This window comes from Eumetopias jubatus, unplaced genomic scaffold (assembly GCF_037043125.1).
Source record: "Eumetopias jubatus isolate StellerSeaLion01/CBP00866 unplaced genomic scaffold, mEumJub1_p1.0 scaffold_11, whole genome shotgun sequence".
In the NCBI taxonomy this organism is placed as follows: Eukaryota; Metazoa; Chordata; class Mammalia; order Carnivora; family Otariidae; genus Eumetopias; species Eumetopias jubatus.
Window position 1 is genome coordinate 42715920 of NW_028274817.1, and position 24279 is coordinate 42740198.

Sequence of the window (24279 nt, forward strand, 5' to 3'; positions counted from 1 at the left end):
CTCAGCTTACGGGTTTTGGTTTTCCCTTGTAAATACTGTCTTCTTTTGTCTTCTTGCTTTTCAAATTTTCTTTATCACTATATTTTGCCGATTTAATTACATATGTCTTGGCGTGGGTCTGTTTCTGTTGATATTAATGGGAGTTCTCTGTGCCTCGTGGATCTGGACGTCTGCCTCCTTCTCCAGATTAGGGGAGTTCTCAGCTATTATTTATTCAAATAAATGTTCTGCCTCCTTTTTTCTCGCTTCTTCTTCTGGGACTCCAATAATGTGAATGTCATTACATTTGATGGAGTCCCTGAGGTCCCTAAGTCTATTCTCGTTTTGCATAATTCCTTTTTATCTCTGTTTTTCAGCTTGATTCCTTTCCATTACTCTGTCTTCTAGGTCACCATTTCATTCCTCTGTTTCGACCATCCTTCTGTTCACTCCATCAAACATGTTTCTCATTTCATTTACTGAGCCCTTTATCTCTGCTATCTTACTCCTTATCTCTCTGTTAGTCCTTATCATGTGTCTCACTCATGTCTTCCACAATTTTCCTAAGTTCTGTGAGTATCCTCACTGATCATTGCTTTAAATTCTCTATCAGACCTGATACGTCTATTTTACTTAGATCTCCGAACATGTCCTCATCCCCTTCTTTCGTATGGGATAAAGTTCTCTCTCTCCTCCTTTTGTCTGCCTCTCTCTATCTATTCCTGTGTGTTACAAAACTCAGCTACATCTTCTGCTCTTGAAAGTAGCGACTTTAGGAAGAAGTAGTCTCAGAGTGCCCTGCAGTGTAGTGTCCCCTGTTCACCAGAACCTGGCACTTCAGGAGAATATCCTATGTGTGTTGCTTATGCCCTGCTGTTGTGTCTGAGTCACTTTCCTTTCAGTGCAGTCATCTGCACTGACTCTCTGCCTCCTGCAGGATGTACTTGTTCTCTCTGGTGTTACTGAGATCCAGACAGGCCAGTTCTGGGGACAGGGGGCATGTGCCCATCAGGGAACTTGGGAGCAAAATTTGCATTCGGCCACCAGTCTTATGCCGATTTCCCCCAAACACTGTGGCTGCTGGGTATGTGCGTGGGGTTGGCCAGGTGCATGAGGTGGGCTGTGACTCGAGGCAAAGGCTGGGTGCACCTGGGTCCCACCCTCAATGGTGGCTGTGGGGCACTGCTGGGCGATGCATGACAGCTGGGAACAATTCAACAGCTGGGCAGGGAAGCAGCTGTGCACCCAGTGGTGGGGTGGGGTATGCACCACTTTAACAAATTTGCCCTGAACCCCCGGCTGAACCCAGCAGGCCTGGAGTGGGCAAGTCCTCAGGAGAACTGGTAGGCGTGGCACACGGCTAGCAGGCTAGGTAGCAAGTGTCTGTGCAGTGCTCAGATGGCCCCATGTTCATGCTGGGGGATAGGGGAGGAAAATGCCCCTGCAGCTTCCCGTCTTCAGAGAGGTCCCCCACCACGCTCCAAAATCAGTATGAACAATTCTGTCTCCCGTTTGCCCCTGGCATGGTGCAAACTGCCGATTTTATGTCGCCCCTCCACATAGGCTGTCCTCTCTTTAAGAGTGGTGACCCAGCTGTCACTCGCCCTCCTGGCTTGCCCAGTGTGGAGTGTGCTGACTTTCAAATCTCCGGGGTCCAAGTCCCACTGGTTTTGCAAACTCGCGGTATTCAGCCCTTCTGGGTTCCACAGCCAAACAGTGTGGGTATTAGCCTCCCCCGTGTGCGCTCCCTGGTGCAAGCACCTATTTCTTGGTGCTCTCCCCATGCACAGCTCCCTCCTTCCTGCGGGCAGCCTCCCTCCACGTTTCTGACCTTCCTAAACTTTCAAATGCAGCTTCCTCCCTATATTTAGTTGTGGGGTTTGTTCTTCCAGTCCTTGCATTGCTCTCTGGTTTATTTAATTTTTCTGGAGATATCTAGTTTTAAATGTGGGACAGGGTGAGCTCAGGCTCCTCCTACTCTGCCATCTCCACAAGCTCCTCTGGATTCACGTTCTTAAAATGACTTTTTAAATAACATGATATGTATGAGACCAATGTGCATGAATAACTTTGAAAAACCACTGTAAGTCATGTGGACCAAAAGGGCCTTTTGAACCAGCAGCAATCAGCATGATAGAAATTAAGTGACTTAATGAAACAGGATTTTATTTTTTTAAATGTTCCACAGTCCTTTCTTTGAAAAGGCATATGAGTCTGAAAAGAGCTTTTGGCTTCAAAAATTCAGTTGCCCATGTAAATGGCAATTTCTAAGGACCACCCACAGTGATTTACTGGCACTTAATTTTATGGTAGCTTTCCTTGGGTATTTATGCAGCAAGTCCCCCATCCCTTTCCATATCCCTTTGGCTTTATTTCTCGTCTAATGGGCTCAAGAAAATTTGGATTACCGTACTTTACCTAGCTTTTGTCTCACTGTTTGCCTCAGAGTGACACCATTCAGAGGCTTCTACATTTAAATCAAAGGTCATTTAGAATTTATTTTAAGAGTTCACATGGAACACATGGCAAACATAATGTAATAGTCGGTTTTCATGCAACCTGTAACAAATTTCAAAGGATTGAAGTCTCCCCACCCCACCCCTAGTTTGTGTTCTCTAATCACAGATATATAGGAAGCTAGAAATCAATTAAATGGAAAGCACTTGGATAATCACCAACCACTTTGAAATTCAGCATGTACCTATAGGAAAAGGAAACAGAAAGTAAAAAAGCCCATGTGCCAAGAAGAAAAACACAATGAGTGTTAAAGTGCATTACCATTACCCTAAATCCTCCTCCCCATCAAATCACTTGACGTAGAGGAAGGGGTCACCTTAGTATTCTTAATTGCCAAGCAGCCTCTTATTTTGATGCAAAATGATAGGGACAGGTCCCACTGTAACATCTGCATGTTGACACTTCAACCGCCCTGGTTCAAAGGAAGCGCGTCAACAGAAACCAACAGGCAGAATTGTCGAAGATCACACCACCTTGCCCCTCAATCTCCAGGCACAGGAAGGCTATTATTGATTCAGCCCTGGTCACCCTACCACCCTTTGGGCCAATGGCCGTGGATCCTGTGCTGCCAGTTGCTTATTGGTTGCTGCCACCGGAGGCTGGGAGCACAGCTGCTCTCATTGGATGACCCTGTCTTCTGGGCATAATTGCAGGGCAGGAAGTCTTTTGGTTTTAAGGGAAAGATGGTAAGCTACCAAGGCACAGAATCAGATAAATTTGAAAAAAGTAAAGTAAGCCATTCTTTTTTTATTTTATTTATTTATTTTTATTTCCTTACTTTAATCACATAAAGTAGGCCTTTCACAAGGTCGGGAGCTTGAGGAGGGCATGGCTCTAGATAGGTTGAGTTTTCTGCACGGTGTTTGGGTCCTCTTCTATGTATTTAACTGAATTAGAATGAGGGGATACATTGAGGGAATATGAATGGTGTACGGGTGAGTTTTGTATCTGCTACAGTGCTTCACTTGTTGCTCTATCACCACACTCGGAAAATCTCTATAGGATACGACTCGACACAAGTGGGAGAAGGAGAATACAAAAGACAAGTAAAATTATTGTGGATCCAGCTGTGACTATAAAGAGTCCCAAAGACACTGACCTGAAGGAAGGGACCACTTAGGAAAGGGATGAAATGCGACATGGTCAAGGAATATCATAACAGACTGCACCACACACATATATTAAAGTGGACTTGCTCACGGTAAAGGTGTTTTAAGAATGGGGAGAATGGCACATGTCCAAACGCTAGAGTAGGTGCATGTCTAGAGAGTGACAGGTCTCTTGTGTCAAGTTAGGTGACTCTGAAAAGAGCCTTTGGTTTCCGAGGTGGTCAGGCTGTAGGGAAGCAGCGCATTGGCGGAAGGTCAACCTGATGATGACCTTGGTGGCCTCAGACATGGCTACTTGCCAATCTCCCTGGGCAGCAGAAGGCTCACGGCTGTCTGGATCTCCTGGTGGTGATGGTGGAGCACTTGGTGGAACAGGCCAGGCGAGAGGCCTCCTCGGCAATGCGCTCAAAGATGTCCTTGAGGAACGAATGCATGACGCTCATGGCCTCCTGCGAGAGGCTCAGGGCCTCGTGAACCTGCTTCAGAACCCTGGGGAAGTAGGTGGCGAAATCGTGCGGGCTACGGTGGCGATCGAAATGGACAAAGCAGCGGCAGCGGCGGCGACGGTGGCGGCCTTTGTGCCTCGGCTGCCTCTGCTTCGGGCTCTTCCGGTCGGCTTCCGTGGCCTCCTCGGTGCCGAGGCTTACCTCAGAAGAGGTCTCACAGCCAGGTTCAGCCATGTTGGCCTCGCTTTCCCGACAGCTCAGAAGGAAGGGCACTGGCGGCAGCTTGAGGGGTGCCAGCCCATTTATAGTCGCTGCATTTCCTGACGTCACTGGCAAGTCCTATCTGATTGGACAAAATGCAAAGACAAGAAGCGAGTCACTGAGCCATGTATTGTCAGATCTGAATGCTTCCCCCGAGCTTGACATCAAAATCAGGCGGCTTCTAATTTTCTTGTGACGGCCGCCAGAAATACGTTCAAATATACCATATAAACTTATAGTTTACCTCCAGATGTTGGGTCACGGTATCAGGTTTGTGAAATACAGAGTAACATCAGGCTCTGTGCTGAGCTTGGGCCCCCCACCTTGGGAGTCGCTCCCTCTCCCCCTGCCCATTCTACTACTCCACTCCCTCTCTCTCTGACTCTCCTTGAAAAGAAAATTTCATATTGGAAATCTGGAGGAAACTACACCTTTACATGGAATGTTTTAACATTTTTCTAGTGGTAGTCACAAGAAAATTAGAGGACGCCTGATTCCGACTCTGACTGAAGAGACGTCAAGCTCGAGGGCAAGCAGTCAGATCTGACAAGACCTGGCTCAGTGACCTGCTTCTTAGCTTTGCATGTTGTCCAATCAGATAGGACTTGCCGGTGACATCAGGAAATGCAGTGACTATAAATGGGCCCTCCCTGCTCAAGCGGCCGCCAGTGCCCTTCCTTCTGAGCTGTCGGGAAGGTGAGCCCCACATGGCTGAACCTGGCTCTGAGACCTCTTCTGAGGAAAGCCTCAGCACCGAGGAGCCCACAGCAGCAGACCTGATGAGCCCGAAGCAGAAGTAGCCCAGGCATGGAGGCCACCGCCGTGGCCATGGCCGCGGCTGCCACCGCCTTGTCTGCTGCCGCCACCACTGCCCCAACTGTTTCACCACCTACTTCCCCAGGGTTCTGAAGCAGGTTCACCAGGGTCTGAGCCTCTCGCAGGAGGCCCTGAGCATCATGGCTTCGTTCTTCAAGGACATCTTCGAGCGCATCGCTGAGGAGGCCTCTCGCCTGGCCCGCTTCACCAAGCACTCCACCATCACCACCAGGGAGATCCAGACAGCTGTGCGCCTGCTGCTGCCTGGGGAGATTGGCAAGCACGCTGTGTCCAAGGCCCTGAAGGCCGTCATCAGGTTCTACGAACGCAAATGAGCTGCCTCCTGATCGCCTGACCACCTCGCAAACCAAAGTCTCTTTTCAGAGCCACCTCACTTGGCACAAGAGCCCTGTAACTCTCCAGAGTCACACCTACTCTAGCGTTTGGACCTGTGCCATTCTGCCCGCTCTTAAAACACCTTTACTGTGAGCAAGTCCACTTTAATCTATGTGTGTGGTGCAGTCAGTTATGATTTTCCTTGACCATGTTGCATTTCATCACATTCCTAAGTGGCCCAGTCCTTTAGGTCAGCGTCTCCGTGACCCTTTACGGTGACAGCAGGGTCCACAATAATTTTACTTGCCCTTTTTATTCTCCTTCTCCCACTTGTGTCGAATAATACCCTATAGAGAATTTCTGAGTGTGTTGATACAGCAACAGGTGAAGCACTGTAACAGATACAAAACTCACCCTTACCCCATTCACATTCCCTCAACTTATCTCCTCATCCTAATTCAGTGAAATACATAAAAAAGGAACCAAACACTGTGCAGAAAACTCAACCTATCCAGAACCATGCCCTAGTAGAGGTCCCGACCTTGTGAAAAGCCTACTTTAGGTGATTAAAGTAACATAAATAAATTTTAAAAAAGGCCTACTTTACTTCAATAAAAACTTATCTGATTTTGTGCCGTGGTACCTACCATCTTTACATTTGACACAAATGGCTTCCTGCCCTGCAATTATGCCTGGATGACAGGGTGATCCAATGAGAGCAGCTGTGCTCCCAGCCTCTGCTGGCAGCGACCAATAAGCAACTGGCAGCACAGGATCCACGGCCATTGGCCCAAAGGGTGGTGGGGTAACCTGGGCTGAACCAATAATAGCCCTCCTGTGCCTGGAGGTTGAGGGGCATGGTGGTGTGATGGTCGACATGTCAGCCTGTGGTTTGTGTTGAAGCGCTTCCTTTGAACCAGGGTGGTTGATGTTTCAACATGCAGATGTCACGTTGGGAACTGTCCCTAACATTTTGCATCAAAATAAGAGGCTGCTTGGCTATTAAGAGAACTAAGGTGACCATTCCTCTACGTCAAGTGATTTGATGGGAAGGAGGACTTAGGATAATGGTAATGCACTTTAACACTCATTATGTTTTTCTTCTTGGCGTATGGGCTTTTTTCTTTCTTTGTTTCCTTTTCCTATAGGTACATGCTGAATTTCAAAGTGGTTGGTGATTATCCAAGTGCTTTCCATTTAATTGATTTCTAGCTTCCTATATATCTGTGAAGGGAGAACACACTGTCGGGGTTGTGTGTGGGGGGCTTCAATTTGTTACAGAATGTACGAAAACCGACTATTTCGTTATGTTTGCTATATGTTTCATGTGAACACTAAAAATAAATTCTAAATGACCTTTGATTAGAATGTATAATCCTGTGAATGGTGTCACTCTGAGCCAAACACTGAGACAAAAGCTAGGTAAACTACAGGAATCCAACCTTTTCTTGAGCCCATTTGATGAGAGATAAAGCCAAAGGGATATGGAAAGGGATGGGGGACTTGCTGCATAAATACCAAAGGAAAGCTACCATAAAAAGAAGTGTCAGTAAATCCTTGTGGGTGGTCCTGAGAAATTGCTATTTCCTTAGGGAACTGAATTTTTGAAGCCAAAAGCTCTTTTTAGAGCCACATGCCTTTTCAGAGAAAGGACTGTGGACCATTTAGAAAATTGAAATCCTGTTTCACTAAGTCACTTAATTTCTATCATGCTGATTGCTGCTGGTTCAAAAGGCCCTTTTTGTCCACATGACTTACAGTGGTTTTTCAATGTTATTCATGCACATTGGTGTCATACATATCATATTATTTAAAAAGTCATTTTAAGAAAGCGATTCCAGAGGAGCTTGGGAAGATGGCAGAGTAGGAGGAGCCTGAGCTCACCCCATCCCACATTTAAAACTAGATATCATCCAGAAAAATTAAATAAACCAGAGAGCAATGCAAGGACTGGAAGAAGAAACCCCAAAACTAAATATAAGGAGGAAGCTGCATCTGAAATTTTCGGAAGGTCAGAAACGTGGAGGGAGGCTGCCAGCAGGAGGGAAGGAGCTATGCATGGGGAGAGGGGCGAGAAATAGGTTCTCCCACCAGGGAGCTCACACTGGGCAAGCCAGGAGAGCGAGTGACAGCTGGGTCGCCACCCTTAAAGAGAGAGTAGCCTGTGTGGAGGGGTGACATAAAAATGGCGGTTTGCACCATGTCAGGGGCAAATGGGAGACGGAACTGTTCATACTGATTTTGGAGTGTGGTGGCGGACCTCTCTGAAGAAGGAAGAGCTACAGGGGCCATTTTCCACCCCTGCCCCCCTGCATAAACACGGGGCCATCTGAGCACTGCATAGAGCCTTTTCACCTAACCTGGTAGCAGTGTGCTATGCCCACCAGTTCTCCTGAGGACCTTGTCCACTCCAGGCCTGCTGGGCTCAGCTGTAGGATCAGAGCAAATTGTTTTAAAGCAGTTCATACCCCACCCAAACAATGGGTGCACAGCTGATTCCCTACCAAGCTGCAGATCCATGCCCAGGTGTCATGCCTCGCCAAGCCATGCACCCACAGACACCATTGTGGGCGGGGCACAGCTGTACCCAGCCAGTGCCTCGAGCCACGCCCAGTCTCATGCCGCTGGCTAACCCCACGCACAGACCCAGCCACCACAGTGCTTGGGGGAATCCGGCATAGGACTGGTGGCCCAATGCAAATTTTGCTCCCAAGTTCCCTGGTGGGCACATTCCCCCTGTCCCCAGAGCTGGCCTGCCTCCGTCCCAGTAAAACCACAGAGAGGCAGCACAGCCCGCAACAGGCAGAGAGTCAGTGCAGATGACTGCACTGAAAGGAAAGTGACTCAGACACAACAGCAGGGCATAAGCAACACACATAGGATATTCTCGTGAAGTGCCAGCTTCTGGTGAACAGGGGACACTGCACTGCAGGGCACTCTGAGACTACTTCTTCCTAAAGTCGCTACTTTCAAGAGTAGAAGACATAGCTGACTTTTGTAACATGCAGGAACAGATACAGAGAGGCAGACAAAATGAGGAGACAGAGAACTTTATCCCATACGAAAAAGGGGACCAGGCCATGGCCAGAGATCTAAGCAAAACAGATGTAAGTAAGAGGCCTGATAGAGAATTTAAAGCAATGATCAATAACGATACTCACTGAACTTAGGAAAAGAGTGAAGACATGAGTGAGACACATGATAAGGACTAACAGAGAGATAAGGAGTAACATAGCAGAGATAAAGTGCTCAGGAAAAGAAATGAGAAACAGGTTTGATGGAGTGAACAGCAGGATGGAAGAAGCAGAGGAATGAAATGGTGACCTAGAAGACAGAGTAATGGAAAGGAATCAAGCTGAACAACAGAGATAAAAAGGAATTATGCAAAACGAGAATAGACTTAGGGACCTCAGGGACTCCATCAAATGTAATGACATTCACATTATTGGAGTCCCAGAAGAAGAACCGAGAGAAAAGGAGGCAAAAAATTTATTTGAAGAAATAATAGCTGAAAACTTCCCTAACCTGGGGAAGGAGGCAGACATCCAGATCCACGAGGCACAGAGAACTCCCATTAAAATCAACAGAAACAGACCCACGCCAAGACATATGTAATTAAATCGGCAAAATATAGTGATAAAGAAAATTTGAAAAGCAAGAAGACAAAAGAAGACAGTATTTACAAGGGAAAACCAAAACCCGTAAGCTGAGCAGGAGACTTTGCAAGGGAAATTTTGCAAGCCAGACGGGAGTGGCATGATATATGCAGAGTGCTGAAAGGAAAGAACCTACAGCCAAGAAGACGCTGTCCGGCAAGGCTACCATTCAGAATAGAAGTAGAGGTAGAGAGTTTCCCAGACAAACCCAAACGAAAGGAGTTTGTGACCACTAAACCAGCCCTGCAAGAAATATTAAAGGGGACTCTTTGAGTGGAAAGGAGGGACGAAAAGACATGGTATAAAGATAGAGAAAACACAAAAGCACTGAAATTTGAGTATTTCTGTAAAAAGTCAGTCAAGGTAATCACAAAATAAAAGGATTTAAAATATAGCAACATAGGGGTTCCTGGGTGGCTCAGTCGGTTGAGCCTCTGACTCCTGATTTCAGCTCGGGTCATGATCTTGGGATTGTGGGATCGAGCCCCACGTTGGGCGCCATGGCCACCCTGGAACCCACTTACGATTCTCTCTCTCCTCCTCCTTCTTCCCCTCCCCACTCTCTCGCTCTCTAAGATAAATAAAACTAAAAATAAATAAAAACTAAAATGTAACAACATATACCTAAAATATGGGGAGGAGAGGAGTCAAGAATGGGTTCAAACTTAAGGGACCATCAACTTAATATAGATTGCTATATACAGAAGAGGTTATATACAAACGTAATGGTAACCACAAATCAAAAACCACTAATAAATAGGCAAGGAATAAAGAGAAAGGAATCCAAACACATCATTAAAGAAAATGAGCAAAACACGAAAGAGAGAAAGACAAGAAAAGATCAGAGAAACTCTTCAGAAACAACCACAAATCAGGTAATAAAATGGCAATAAATACATATCTGTCAATAATTACTTTGAATGTACATGGACTCAATCCTCCAATCCCAAAAGACATAGGACAACAGGATGGATTTAAAAAAAAATGTTTATCTATATGCTACCTATAAGAGACTCATTTTAGACGTAAAAACACCTGCAGTTGGAAAGTGAGGGGTTGGAGAAACATCCATCATGCCCATGCATGTCAAAATAAAGCTGGAGTACCAATTGGTGTACCGGACGAACTAAACTTTACGTTTTCACTCACATGTGGAACATAAGGAATATCATGGAGGACATTAGGGAAAGGAAAGGAAGACTGAAGGGTTGAATCAGAGGGGGAGACGAACCATGAGGGACTATGGACTCCGGGAAACAATCTGAGGGTTTCAGAGGGGAGGGGAGAGGGGGATGTGGGAGCCGGGTGATGCGTATAAGGAAGGCATGTGTTGTGATGAGCACTGGGTGTTATATGCAAATAATGAATCATGAACACTACATCAAAAATTAATGAGGTACTGTATGGAGACTATCATAGCACAATTAAAAAAAAAAGCCTGCAACAAGGGACAAAGAAGGACACTATATAATAATAAAGAGGACACTCCAATAAGAAGATATAACTATTCTAAATGTTTATGAACCCAACATGGGAGCACCCAAATGCATAAAACAGTGAATAACAAGCACAAAGGAAGTAATCGATAATAATACAATAGTAGAAGGGGACTTTAACGTCTGACTTACATCAATGGACAGATGATCTAAACAGAATATCAACAAGAAAAGAAGGGCTTTGAATGACACACTGGACCAGATAGGTTTCACAGATATATTCAGGACATTCCATCCTAAAGCAGCAGAATACACATTCTTTTCAAGTACACAGGGAACGTTTTCCAGAATAGATCACATCTTAGCCCACAAAGCCAGCCTCAACAAATTCAAGAAGTCAAAGTCATACCCTGCATCTTTTCTGACCGCAACTCTATGAAACTAGAAATCCACCACAAGAAAATACCTGGAAAGACCACAGATACGGGGAGGTTAAATAACTTGCTACTATACAATGAATGGTTCAACCAGGAAATAAAAAAGGAAATTAAAAAGGTACATGGAAACACATGAAAATGAGAACCTAATGGTCCAATACCTCTGGGATGCAGCAAAAGCACTTCAGATGGAAGTGTATAGCAATTACAGGCCTACCTCAAGGAGCAAGAAAAATATCAAATAAAACCTAAATGAGCTAGAAAAAGAACAACAAACAAAACCTAAAACCAGCAGAAGGAAGGACATAATAAAGATTAGAGCAGAAATAAATGATATAGAAGCGAAGAAAACAATGAAACCGATCAATGAAACCAGGAGCTGGTTGTTTGGGGTGGTGGGAAACCAGTAAAATTGCGAAAACTCTAGTCAGACTTATCAAGAGAAAAGGAGAAAGGAGCCAAATAGATAAAATCACACAAGAGAGAGGAGAAATAACAACCAACACCACAGAAATACAAACAATTTTAAGAGAATATTATGAAGAACTCTGCCAACAAATTGAATGACCTAGAAGAAATGGCTAAATTCCGAGGGAAACATATAAACTACCAAGGTGAAATGGGAAGAAATGGAAACTTTGAACGGACCAATAACCAGCAAAGGAATTGGATCAGTAATTAAAAAACTCCCAACAAACACAAGTCCAGGGCCAGATGGCTTCACAGGTGAATTCTACCAAACATTTCAAGAAGAGTTAATACCTATTCTTCTCAAACTACTCCAAAAAAATAGAAAAGGAAGGAAAACTTCCAAATTCATTCCATGCGGCCAAAATTATCCTGATACCAAAACCAGATAAAGACACCACTAAAGAAGAGCATTCCAGGCCAGTATCCCACATCCCTGCTGAGCATAGACGCACAAATTCCTCCATAACGTACTAGCAAACCGAATCCAACAACACAAGCACAAAAATCATTCACCACTATCAAGTGGGATTTATTCTCCAGATGCAAGGGTGGCTCGATATTTGCAAATCGATCACCATGATACATCACATCAAAAGACAAAGGATAGGAAACCTATGATCATTTCGATAGATGCAGAAGAAGCATTTGGCAAAGTACAACATCCACTCATGATAAAAACCCTCAACAAAAGTAGGTTTAGAGGGAACATGCCTCAACATAAGAAAAGCCATAAAAACCCAGAGCTCAGGACGCCAGGGTGGCTCATTCCGTTAAGAGTCTGCCTTCGGCTCAGGTCATGATCCCACACTCCTGGGATCGAGTCCCGCATTGGGCTCCCTGCTCTGCAGGCAGCCTGCTTCTCCCTCTGCCTCTCCCTGCTCTCTCTCTTTGTCTTTCATGAATAAATAAATAAAATCTTAAAAAAAAAACACACAGTTACCATGAAAAAACTCACATGTATGAAAAACCCATGCTAGCATGACCCTCAATGCAGAGCAACTGAGAGCTTTCCCCCCAAGGTCAGGAACAAGACAAGGATGTCCACTCTCACCACTTTTACTCCACATTGTACTGGAAGTCCTAGCCACAGCAATCAGACCATGAAAAGAAATAAAAGGCATCCAAATTGGCAAGGAAGACGTCAAACTTTCACTATTTGCAGATAAATGACATTGGGAGGAAATACTGTTTCTGCGCTTGAGACGTCTGCCTTTCCTCTTGCCTCCTCGTTCTGAAAACAGGACTGAAAACAAACAAACAAACAAAATATGACATGAAACGTGAAAAACACTACAAAACCCACATAACTTATACTTTATCTCTTCCGGAAAGAGTTTCCTGACTAGCCCCTGGACTGGGTTCGATGCCCTTCCTCTAGGTTCCCGAAATAACCTGAGCACGTCTCTGTCATAGCATTTAATATATTATATCTCTGTGACCAAAGTATCTGCCTCCCCCCTCTAGACTCTAACCAGTTTATGGGCTCTCAGCTTATCCTTCTGTGATTCGCCCCACCTAGCAGTGCCTGATGTAGTAGGTACTCAGCAAATGTTTGTTGCATAAATGAATAGATGAATGCAGGCTGTGCTGTAAACCCGAACCTGAGATTTCCTGACCCTTCTTGGGGATAGCCTGGCTAAACTATGGTGGTTGGAGAGCTGAAAATTACTTGAAAGTGGCGATTCCAGGTTTTCCTTTGTTTTTCCCCGATCTGAAGGGAAAAGGGGATGTTTATCCTGTTGCAGGGAACGACAAAAACTACTATCCCAAGTTGTACAGTTTAGATAGATGACCTCCCCCAGATGTGACAGTTTTATTGCATTTCTGCCAGTGGATTTTCCTCCCTTCTGGGAAGTTAGGTGGGGAGGGAGGGCATGATAATGTCCCTCATGGACCTCTAAAGCCCTATGACGTAAGGACTGGCTAGATCCCGGATGGACAAGGAATAAACCTAGGATTAGAAAGTTGAGTCAATTGCCATGTGTCACACAGTTCAGGAAGCAGGTAAGCCAGGATTAGACCTCTGTTCTACCTAACACGCAGCCTAGATTCTTCCTGCTTGCTGCTTCCCGGACTGGGGTGGGGGCTGGAGGGGTCCTGTGAATGGAAGCAGGTAGTGTAGCTGGATGCTGCTGTGGCAGACCAGTTGAGGCAGGGGGAGAGCCTGGATATCCCGGGCTCCCTCGCTGAGGCTGCCAGCATCCTAATCCCTGGGAGGCAGGGCAGGGATAGAGCTGGAAATCCTGGAGCTCAGCCAGAGAAGGGCTTTTCCCTCTGACCCGAGTGAGGCCTCTGGAAGATCTGACGGGACCAAAGACACAGCTCGTGGACCCCTGAGGCACTTACCCGTAGGAGGCCTAGCTCTACTAGATCTAGGTGAAGCCTGGCTGAGCACAGTCCCATGGCCCTGAAGTGCTCAGGCCGCGGGCTGGAGGTTTAGGACTCAGACTGTGTTTTAGCCTCAGATTACCAGCCTCCTAGCCTGCTGTGAGAGGTTATAGCCACGGGTTCCCAGGTCAGTCTGAAGTCCTACCAGATTTGAGGTCTGCTGAATTAAATGGCCTATCCCCTCTGCTTTCCCCATCATCACCCCTGATGCCAGAGTGCAGCAGAGCTTATCTCCACACCTAATCATAGGTCCCATGATCAGTACTCTATTGGAGTGAAATGCTCAGCCTTGACTCCAAGGGAATTCAAAACTTTCTGGGTTAATAAGCCTCTTCAAAGGAGGCTCATTTGACACCTGCTTATTCACCTCCTCCGCTGCTAATTTTTGGGATCTTGGAGCCACTGTGGAATTCCCTGTGCCTTAGCTTGACCCATCACTCCCCGCCCTCCTTTTTCCTGTCCAAGAGGGACCTTACCTGGGCTTGGGGACCCTCTGAATCCTAAATCTTTACTACCTATAGGCTTTTCTCAAGCAAGCCTCCCTCTACTAAGGAAAAGTAAAGGTGCAGGCACTCCTATTCTGGCCTCTACTTCTGTGCATCCTCCTGTCCCCACATTCACAGGCATTCACTGGACCCAGTCTAGCACAGGAGTCAAAACTGGATTTGATTCCTGGCTAGGCCACGCTTTAGGTAGGTGAGCTGGGGTAGTGGATAACCCAACCTCTCTGGGGCTCCCTCTTCTCAACAGAAGGAATTATGCCTGCCTGTCCTGTAAGGAAAATATGGGGGCAAAGGGTAAAGACTGGACCTGTGTGTAAAACAGACACAGGAGAGTGCCTGCCGCATAGAGTCTTCCAGAGCTCAATTTAAAAAAAAAAAATAAAAAGGTTCTTATGGAGATTTGTGTAGTGCTAGATCCTGGAAGGTGAGGAAGGGTAGGATGCGGCCCCCTAACTTCTGCGACATTGCAATTGAACAGAGACCTACCACAGGCATACTCCCAAATGACTACCAATAGAAAGCTGCATCTGATCAAGACCAGGATGCACACATTGTGGGGGGTTCAACGCGTATGAAGAGAAGGAGCAGGGAACTCACCATAGGCCTGTACCAGACACTGCACCTGGCATGCGACATCTGTTCCCTCGTTCAGCCCTAATCATGGCCCTTCCGGAGGGGCATTATAAAGAATACACCCGCTTTTGCAGTTGGAGGTACTGAGGCTCAGGGAGGGAGAAGTCACTGTAGGCTGGGATGGTCAGGTCGTCTTCACAGAGGAGGTAGGATCTGAGCCAAGACTTGCAAGGTGAATGGCACTTGGATAGGGAGAGGGTGAGTGGGAGAGGGTGAGTGGGAGTGAGGAGGAACAGCTTGCCAACAAAAGCCTGAGTCAGCAATGCCCAAAGCTAGCAAGGTAACAAGGCACACTTTCCAATTGCTCCCTAGCAACTTCCCCTTGCAACTCAGAGCAGCATTATCTCTGCAACTTTACTAACAGAGGCTCAGGAAAGGAAGAGTCGTCCTCCCTTATCTCACCATCAGCCTTACGCAAACAGATGGGACCAAGGTAGCCAGGAGAGCAAGTCCCTACAGCTGTCTGGCATCAAATCACATCCCCCCCCCCACCCCTCCAACTGCCTCAGGGCATGCCTCTCAGGACTGAGAATAAGTATAGCCACCATTCACTGAGCCCTCTGTGTGCATTATCCCACTGAATCCTCTCAACTATCTTGTAGACCCTATTGTCCAGAGGAGGAAACTGAGGTTCAAAGAGGTCAAGTCACTTACCCAAGACACCACAGCTAGGGAGAGGCACAGCTGGGGTTTGAACCCAGGTCTAATCTGACTCCAGAACCTGTGCCCTTAATCACTCTTGCTGTAGAGCCCAGTCCCACTAGTTCCCAGCAGCTGTAGGATTCAAACAGCTGTGCTGACCATGTTGTGTCTCCTTTCCCTGTCAGTGCAGCCTCGTAACACACTACTTTTCCCCAGAAAACAAAGGCACCAGCACTTCAAAGAGAACAGATTATGGAAAAGGTGATGCACTCTCATCTTCCTACGAAACTTTGTGCTCTGCAAATCCCTAAGCCCCAAGAGATGCCCTTATTCTGTCTCCAGACCTTTTCCCTAGAAGGGAGTCCTCGTGTCCTGATTTTGCCTGCTGTCCCAGCACAATTATGTAGAGCACCCCTTTTACTCTCAAAACCATCTGCATTAATTGGACATGAAATTATACGGTCACCCTACCTCACACCTCAGGCCCGTTGGCAACCCTGACACATGTGTTGGACAATGATCTGCTGCGTGAGGGTGGGGTCCGACCTGGGAGGAGTAGCCAGCCTCTCTTTGAGGAGGAAATAAGGGATAAACAAACTAAGAATGTGGCTTTCAGGGGATTCCTAGTACAATCCAGCTTCTTGGGGCTGGAGGGTCAAGGAACAGAGGTAGGGGAAGGCCTGGAATGCAGAACTTGCCCTAGTTGGGGGCAGGAAGGGCTGAGCACAGTTGGCTCTCTCAAGCACAGCTGTGCCTCACATATGAGGAGCATGGAGAGTTGGACACCCAGACATAAACAGGTGAAGGAAAGACTAAGGGGTCAAGCCCACTCCACTAGCCCCCGGTTTGCCTTCTATCACAGTCCACGTTCTTGCTGCAGAGGGAGCCCAACTAAGCCTTGGGTCCGGGCTGCTTCTGGGAAATTGAAGCCCCCAGGACACAGTAAGACCTTGGGGACAGTTGAGAAAAGCAAGTGGCCAAGGGTGCAGAAGTCATGAGAAATCCGAGCTCTATAGTCTGTTGCTGACTACACACAGGAACAAGCACAGGAAAGGACCCAAATAATGTCGAGAAAAAGCCATCCAGGAGGAAGGGATTTACTTCCAAGAATGCTAGCAGGATTGACTATTGGAAAATCTATAATATGATTTATGGGAATAAGCCAAACGATATAAAAAAATGTTAATCTCGATAGGTGGTAAAACAGCACGTGCGAATGTTTTAGATCCATTCTGTTACCTAAAACACTTTGAAAACCAAAGATGTTATTGTGAACACATAGACCTCAAGCGAAAGCCTAATATCATGTTTGCGGATGAAATGCTACTGTCGTTCCTATTTCAGTCAGGAAGGTGACAAGAAAGTTTCCGTCAACATCATGCTTTGAATGTCCCTCACCCCCCCCCCCACTTTGTGTTGGGTGTACTTGTGAGATTTAATTCAACAGAAGTCTCCAGATAAACTAAGATTACTAATTCCCTTCATTTTGCATTAGTCCAAGGAGCCAAAGTCAACTGAAGATTCTATAAAGTACGTTTAAGTTAGCAATATGATTTGGAAGTTTTGATGGATATTAGGCATTGAATTGTTTTTGAAAGTTGACCACCAAAAAGAGGCTATTTTCAGTTGACCTGATTGCACCAGAATGAGTAAATCTCTAGAACCATTTCTGGGCTCAGGACAACTTTACACGTCTCAAAATTAATAGGAAGCCAAAGAACTTTTGCGCCAGTTGTATCTGACAGTGTTTACTTTAACAAAACATTAGAATAGAAATTTTGGTCAATTTATTTTAAATGATTTTTAAAAACCCATGACATCATGATGATATAAGTGCATGTGAAAAATATGTTTTCTAAAAAAGTAGAGTGGAGACTGACATCGTTTCAGATATCTGAAAATCTCCTTAATATCTAGCCTAAAGAACTCAGATGTATTTTTACGTCTACTTCTGCATTTTATCTGTTGCCATATCAGACATAATGAACTTCTCAAAAATTCCACCATGCACTAGTGAGAGAATAAAAGGGAAAGGGTAAAGACCATTAAGAAAATATCCCCATAAGGTTGACTTGGAGAAATAATTAAGAGAAATGACCATTTAGGAAAGCCATGAAAATCATTATGGTTAAGGAAAATTCTGATTTTCCTTGGAACAAACTGCACTACAGTCATATATTAAAGTCGAGCTGTGATGTTTCATACTGTTTCATTCATGGCACAAATGAGATAAAAATCGGCAGAATGGCACAGGTCCAATAACTGACAGAAATGGCACTCTACGCAAAGAAATGATTGCAACGTGGTTAAAGGAAATTGATGATTTTGCTTGGAAGAAATTGCACTAAAGACATACATTAAGGTGGGGTTGATACAATTGGTAATGTTTCATAAACGACAAAGGTGTTATAAGGATGGGCAGAATGGCACAGGTCCAAACGCTAGAGTAGGTGGGTCTCTGGAGAGTTACAGGTCTTTTTGTGCCAAGTGAGGTGGCTCTGAAAAGAGCCTTTGGTTTGCGAGGTGGTCAGGCGGTCCGGAGGCAGCTCACTGGCGGAAGGTGTACCTGATGATGGCCTTGGTGGCCCCGGACACGGCGTGCTTGCCAATCTCCCCGGGCAGCAGCAGGCGCACGGCTGTCTGGATCTCCCTGGAGGTGATGGTGGCGCGCTTGGTGGAGCGGGCCAGGCGAGAGGCCTCGTCGGCGATGTGCTTGAAGATGTCCTTGACGAACGAATCCATGACGCTCACGGTCTTCTGCGAGGGGCTCAGGCCCTTGTGAACATGCCTCAGAACCCTGGGGAATAGGTGGTGAAACTGTAGCGGGGGTGGGGGGCAGTGTTGTTGAGAGGGTGGTGGTGGCAGCAGTGGCGGCAGCACTGGCACGTTGGCTCCTTCTGCTTCGGGCTCTTCGGGTCGGCTGCCGTGGGATCCTCCGTCTGTGCCCAGGATTTCCTAAGAAGAGGTCTCACAGCCAGGCTCAGCCATGTGGGGCTCACCTTCCCGACAGCTCGAAAGGAAGGACAATGGCGGCGGCTGGGGGCACTGGCCCATTTATAGTCGCTGCATTTCCTGACGTCACGGGCAACCTCCACATCTGAATGGACAAAGTGCAATGCAGGGAACACGTCGCTATGTCAGGCCACGTCACATGTGCATTTGATTGCACACCCTTCTGCGTCCCATCCACCAATCACAGTGGGATTCTGGCATCTTCTAAACTTCGTGTTGCCTCTATCAGAAACATGCCACATAGAGTTATAGGTCATCTGGACCACAAACTGATTCATGCCTGCCATATGGAACAACAAATTCTACCTCTTTTTAGAGTGGCTGAACATTAGTTGAGGCTTTAACAATATACCTACAGATTAAGTCCTCCTAAACAAGGACATAATCCAAAGGCAGGCCACTGTCAGTAGTATCAGTAAGCCAAACTATATCTAGTAAAAGCTTATTATCAGATATAAATATATTAAAATATGTTTAACCTATATGAGTCAGCGATAAGATACCTAAAATATGAGGAAGAAATATCTAATTACTTACGAGAGCAAAGTATTTTGAAGAAACATTTATGTTCTAGAACAGAACCTCATAACCACTGGAATAAAAGATTGAAGAAATTCTGGACAGCATATAGGACACAGCTGGATAGAGAATTAGTGAATTAAAACAGGTGGAAGAGATTGTGCAGAACACCTTATAGAGAGACAAAGAGAAAGAAAATTTTAAAGAGAGCCCAAGAGACTTAAGAAATGGACTAAGAAGTTATAAAGTACATGTCCTAGGCATCCCAGAAGCAACACACTGGGTGAATTTTGGAAAAGGTCATACACATAAAGGTCATCCGTCACATTGGCTGATTTATGCCTACACCATTTTCACCTTAAGATGTCACCAAAGCAACCAAATTGTACTGATTTCATTTTCAGGTCCCAGAGAGAGTGTGAGTCCCATAACTAGAGTTCTCACTGCCATGAGAATGACTCTATCATGGCCCACTGCTGGACCATTTTCTTTCCTCCCAATATCATAACAGTATTTCATAACAATGTTATAACAGTATAAATGATATTCCACTATTTTCAGTAAATGCTATTGGGAAAACTGGACAGCTACAGGCAAAGGAATGAAACTGGACCACTTTCTTATACCATGCACAGAAATAAACTCAAAATTAATTGAAGAGCTCAGTGTGAGACTTTAAATCATAGAACTCCTAAAAGAAAACGTAAGCAATAATCTCTTGGACATAGGCCTTAGCAACATATTTATGGATATGTCTCCTCGGGCAGGGAAAACAAAAGCAAAAATAAAAAGCTTTTGCACTGCAAAGGAAACCATTAACACAAGAAAAAGTCTAACTAGTGAATGGGAGAGGATATTTGCAAATGATATATTCGGTAAGTGGTGAATATCCAAAATATATAAAGAACTCAAACAACTAAAAAGGAAAAACACAATCTGATTAAAGAATGGATAGAGGACCTAAGGAGACATTTTTCCAAAGAACACATACAGATGACCAACAGACCCATGAATGGATGCTCAACCTCATTACTCATCAGAGAAATGCAAATCAAACCACAATGTGATATCACCTCACACCAATCAGAAGGGCTAGTATCAAAAAGTCCAGAAAATACAAGTGTTGATGAGGATATAATGAAAAGGGAGACCTCATGCACTGTTGGTAGGAATAAGACTTGGCACAAACACCGTGGAAAACAGTATAGAGGTTCCTCAAAAAATTAAGAAGTAGAACTATCATATGATCCAGTAATTTCACTACTGGGTATTTACCCAAAGAAACCCAAAACCACTAATTTCAAAAGATGTGTGCAACCCTATGTTTATTGCAGCATTATTTACAATTGCCAAACTGTGGAGGCAGCCCAACAGTCCATCAGGAGATGAATGGATAAAGAAGATGTGATATGGGGGCACCTGGATGGTGCAGTTGGTTAAGTATCCAACTCTTGGTTTCGGTACAGGTTCTGATTTCAGTGTCGTAGGATGGAGCCCTACGTGGGGCTCTGTGCTCAGCGCAGAGCCTGCTTAGGATCCTCTCTCCCTCTCCCTCTGACAGCCCCCACATGCTCGTGCACACTTGTGTCTCGTGTGTGTGTGTTTGTGTGTGTGTGTGTGTGTGTGTGTCTCAAATAAGTAAATCTTTAAAAAAGAAGAAGTGAGGTACAGATATAGATAATGGAATATTATTCAGCCATAAAATATAACAAAATCTTGCCATTTGCAACAACACGGATGGAGCTAGAGAATGTATGAAAAGCAAAATAAGGCAGTCAGAGAAAGACAAATGCCATATGATTTCACTCACATGTGGATTTTAGGAAACAAAACAAATGAGCAGAGGGGGAAAAATGCGAGAGAGAGAGAGACAGAGACAGAGACAATCCAAGAAACAGACGCTTAACTGTAGAAGACAAAGCGATGCTTACCAGAGGGGAGGTGGGGGGGATTGGTGAAATAGGTGAAGGGGATTAAGAGTACACTTATCTTGATGAGCACTGAGTAATACATTGAACTGTTGGATCACTATATTGTACACCTGAAACTAATATTACACGGCATGTTAACTACACTGGAATTAAAATTTTAAGAAAACAAGAAAAAAATTTAAAATTAACTAGAAATGGGTCAAAGATCAAAATATGAGTTTAAAATATAAAACGATTAGGAGGAAACATAAAGGTAAATCTTCATTACCTCAGATTTGGCAACAGAATTTTAGATATGATACCACAAGCAATAAAAGAAAAACATAGGTAATGTGAACCTCATGAAAATTTAAAAACTCCATGCTTCAAAAAACATCACCAAGAAAGTGAAAACCCACAGAAGGGGAGAAAATATTTACAAGTATATGTGCATATATCTGATAAGGGACTTGTCTCTACAATATAGGAAGAACACTTACAGCTCTGTAATAATGTGACAAATAACCACATTAACAAATGGGCAAAAGATCTGAATGCACATCTCTTCAAAGAAGATACACAAATGTCCACTAAGCAAATGAAAAGATATTCAACATCATTAGTCACTGGGGAAAGACAAATCAAAACCACAATGGGATACCACTTCACACCTACCAGGATGGCTACAATCAAAAACACAGATAATAATAACAAAGTGTTATCGAGGATGAGGAGAAAGTGGGACTGTCATTTGTTGCCGGTGGGAAAGTAAAATCACGCAGCCACTTTGTGACCAGGCTGGCAGTTCCTCAAAACGTTAAACATAGAGATAACGTATAACCCAGCAATTCCATCCCAAAATATATACCCAGGAGAAATGAAAATCTATGTCCACATAAAATCTTATAAAAGAATAGTTATAGCAGCATTTTTTATAATATCCAAAAAGTGGGGGAAACCCAAATGTCCAGCAACTGATGAATGGATAAACAGATGTGGTATGAAGGGAATATTATTCAGCCATAGAAATGAATGGAGTACTGATACATGCTGCAACCTGGACGAAACTGAAGTCATTTTGTAAGTGAAAGGAGCCAGTCAGAAAACGCTACATATCGTATGATTCCATTCTTATGAAATGTCCGGAACAGGCAAAACCACAGAGACATAAAACAGAAATAGCGGTTGCCTATAGTTGGGGAGATGAGGAGAATGGGGAGTGATGTCTCTGTTGCTGTGTCTGAAGGACTGCTACCCACCTCAGGGACCTCCTTCTGTCCATGGCTAACAGGGGAAGACAGGCTTCAGGTGGATGCAGTGGCAGGCTTGCCGGGGGAGCACGTCTTTCAGCACCTGGAGTGAGAAGACTGGGTTTGATCCCCTCCTCAGATGCTCACACCCAGCATCCTTCAGGCAAGACACTTCCATCACATTGCTACTCAAAATGTGCCCCCTGGGCTGGTGCTGATCCACAAACTGTTACCTTCCCACAACAGCGTAAACACAAAATTGAAAGCAGCATTTACAAACCTTGACAGCAATCTGACAGAGTGGCTTTATGGATGTTGAATTTAAGAATAAACAGGTTGAGCTCTTTAAAAAGAAACTCGGAGGCTTCCCTCTCAATCTCCCAGGTGGAATGACCAAGAAAGACACGTATTGGCTCATCTTGAGACACCTCCTCACGCATAGGAACAATGGCGGTGGCTCAGAGCCTGCAGGTCCATCAGAGGCCGATTCAGAAGCGTGGGGCTGCACTAATCGGATGCTCCACAATACCCACAATACCCTAAGTAACTAAGGCCTGACCTTTCAAGAACAAAAGGTTGTAGCCTGAAAAGAACAGTCAGGTAAATCTGAATGACTTAAGAGTAGCAGCCTCAGTTGGGAGGGGTCCTGAATACTTGTTGTTTCTTGAACTTTTGGATTTAGATATTTCCGTACTGAGTTTGGGTCCTTGCTTATGCTTTTCAAAGAATTTCACACAATGACTAGCATTGAAAAAGTTTGATTTGTATATGCCTGTCCTATTACTGCTATTTCCCCCGTGTTGTTGCTTATACTTTGTTAGTGAAGCAGTAGCCATTCCCCTACTTCATCTCAGTAACCACAGCATTACACCATGATTGCTCACTAGGTACCTTTTACTTCAATCATCCACTCATAGGAATAATCGGATGTACTCCTTTCCCACTCTGGTCTTCAACATCAAACCCCATTTTCCTTTCTCCTTCCCAGATTTCATGTGTATCTCTCACATTTCCACTCCAGATGTCCCATCCACAGTCCAATTATGGTGCATTTAATGTTGTTTTCCCAGTCCTCCCATTTGATTTCCGAAATTACAAACGCAACACACACACACACACACACACACGCACATGCACACACACATACTCTAATGGATTCAGGTTCTGAAAATAACGTTTTACCTACTATAACGTGTATGACACCGATACGCATGAGTAACTTTGAAAAACATCCATATGTCATATTGACAAACATGGGCATTTTGAACCAGTAGCATTTAGCTTGATTGAATTTAAGAGACTTAGTGAAATTCAGTTTTCCTTTTCTAAACGGTCCACAGTTCTTTCTCTGAAAAGGCAAAGGGCTCCGCAAGGAGCCTTAGGCTTCTAAAATTTCTTCCTGCTATGTATGGCATTTTCTAGGTACCACCCACAAGGATTTACTTCCACTCGATTTCCTTGTGGCTTTTGTAGGATTTTTATGAAGCAAGCTCTTTTTCTCCCCCCTCAAATGCCTTTGGCCTTTTCTCTCTTCTAATGGGCTCCTGAAAAGGTTGGATTGCTGTAATTTTCCTAATTTTGTCTCACCGATTGGCTCAGAATGACATCTTTCACAGGTTTCTACAATCACATCAAAGGTTATTTAGATTTATTTTAGGGGCGCCTGGGTGGCTCAGTCGTTAAGTGTCTGCCTTCGGCTCAGGTCATGATCCCAGGGGCCTGGGATCAAGCCCTGCATCGCACTCCCTGCTCAGCTGGAAGCCTGCTTCTCATTCTCCCACTCCCCCTGCTTGTGTTCCTACTCTCGCGCGCTCTCTCTCTCTCTCTCTGTCAAATCAATAAGTAAAACCTTTAAAAAAATAAAAAAAATAAATTTATTTTAGAAGTTCACATGGAACACATAGGAAACGTAACAAAATGGTGGGTTTTTGTGCAACTTGTAACAAATTTCCAAGGAT

At 44.8% G+C, this 24279-nt stretch overlaps 1 pseudogene; it reads right to left on the bottom strand.

The window, feature by feature from the left end:
• Positions 1-3928: 3928 nt before the first annotated feature.
• Positions 3929-4285, bottom strand: LOC114204202 (histone H2B type W-T pseudogene; annotated as a pseudogene).
• Between the last annotated feature and the right edge of the window lie 19994 nt (positions 4286-24279).